The sequence below is a fragment of the Arachis ipaensis genome, chromosome B3 (genome assembly GCF_059453495.1).
Source record: "Arachis ipaensis isolate K30076 ecotype BB chromosome B3, ASM5945349v1, whole genome shotgun sequence".
Taxonomy (NCBI): Eukaryota; Viridiplantae; Streptophyta; class Magnoliopsida; order Fabales; family Fabaceae; genus Arachis; species Arachis ipaensis.
Genome location: NC_142438.1, coordinates 75,340,587 through 75,342,135, shown reverse-complemented (window position 1 = coordinate 75,342,135; position 1,549 = coordinate 75,340,587). Strand labels below are relative to the sequence as shown.

The window sequence follows — 1,549 nt, the reverse complement described above, 5'->3', positions numbered from 1 at the left end:
ATCAAGTCATTAATTGAGATTTTAAAAATCAAATCTTTTTCAAAACTAATTTCTAAAATATCTTCTTATCTTACCTTTTTCAAAAAGTTGGTTTCAAAATATCTTTTCTAACCTCCTAACTTCTTATCTTTTCAAAATTTGTTTCAACTAACTAACTAACTTTTTGTTTGTTTCTTAACTTTTTCAAAACTACCTAACTAACTCTCTCTCTCTCTAATTTTCGAAAATATCTTCCCTCTTTTTCAAAAATTTCTTTTTAATTAACTAATTATTCTTATTTTTATTTTTGATTTTAAAAATTTTCGAAAAATACTAACATTTTTCAAAAACCATTTTCGAAAATCACTAACCCTTTTTCAAAAATTATTTTCGAAAATTCTCCCTCTCCCATCTTATTCTATTTATTTATTCATCTACTAACATCTCATCTCACATCTCAACCCTCCTCACAGTTGTGTTTCTTCCACTATATTACATTCTTTGTCTCCCCCTCTTCTTCTACTCACACAGGGATCCCTGTACTATGGTATAAAGGATCCATATTATTATTATTATTTTTTTCTGTGCCCTCTTCTTTGTCATATGAGCAGGAGCAAGGATAAGAACATTCTTGTGGAAGCAGATCCAGAACCTGAAAGGACTCTGAAAAGGAAACTAAGAGAAGCTAAAATACAACAATCCAGAGATAACCTTTCAGAAATTTTCGAACAGGAAGAGGAGATGGCAGCCGAAAATAATAATAATGTAAGGAAGATGCTTGGTGACTTTACTGCACCTAATTCCAATTTACATGGAAAAAGCATCTCCATTCCTGTCATTGGAGCAAACAACTTTGAGCTGAAACCTCAATTAGTTTCTCTGATGCAGCAGAACTGCAAGTTTCATGGACTTCCATCTGAAGATCCTTTTCAGTTCTAAACTGAATTCTTGCAGATATGTGATACTGTTAAGACTAATGGAGTAGATCCTGAAGTCTACAGGCTCATGCTTTTCCCTTTTGCTGTAAGAGACAGAGCTAGATTATGGTTGGATTCTCAACCCAAAGACAGCCTGAACTCTTGGGATAAGCTGGTCACGGCTTTCTTAGCCAAGTACTTTCCTCCTCAAAAGCTGAGCAAGCTTAGAGCTGATGTTCAAACCTTCAGACAGAAAGAAGGTGAATCCCTCTATGAAGCTTGAGAAAGATACAAACAGTTGACCAAAAAGTGTCCTTCTGACATGCTTTCAGAATGGACCATCCTGGATATATTCTATGATGGTTTATCTGAGCTATCAAAGATGTCACTGGACACTTCTGCAGGTGGATCCATTCATCTAAGGAAAACGCCTGCAGAAGCTCAAGAACTCATTGACATGGCTGCTAATAACCAGTTCATGTACACTTCTGAAAGGAATCCTGTGAGTAATGGGACGCCTATGAAGAAGGGAGTTCTTGAAGTTGATACTCTGAATGCCATATTGGCTCAGAATAAAATATTGACTCAGCAAGTCAATATGATCTCTCAGAGTCTGCATAGAATGCAAGCTGCATCCAACAGTACTCAAGAGG

General features: G+C 35.6%; 1 non-coding gene across 1 annotated transcript; it reads right to left on the bottom strand.

Moving 5' to 3' along the window:
* Positions 1–1,116: 1,116 nt before the first annotated feature.
* Positions 1,117–1,224, bottom strand: LOC148571162 (small nucleolar RNA R71). The gene has a single exon (XR_015908590.1). It is a non-coding gene; the product is annotated as a small nucleolar RNA R71 (small nucleolar RNA).
* Between the last annotated feature and the right edge of the window lie 325 nt (positions 1,225–1,549).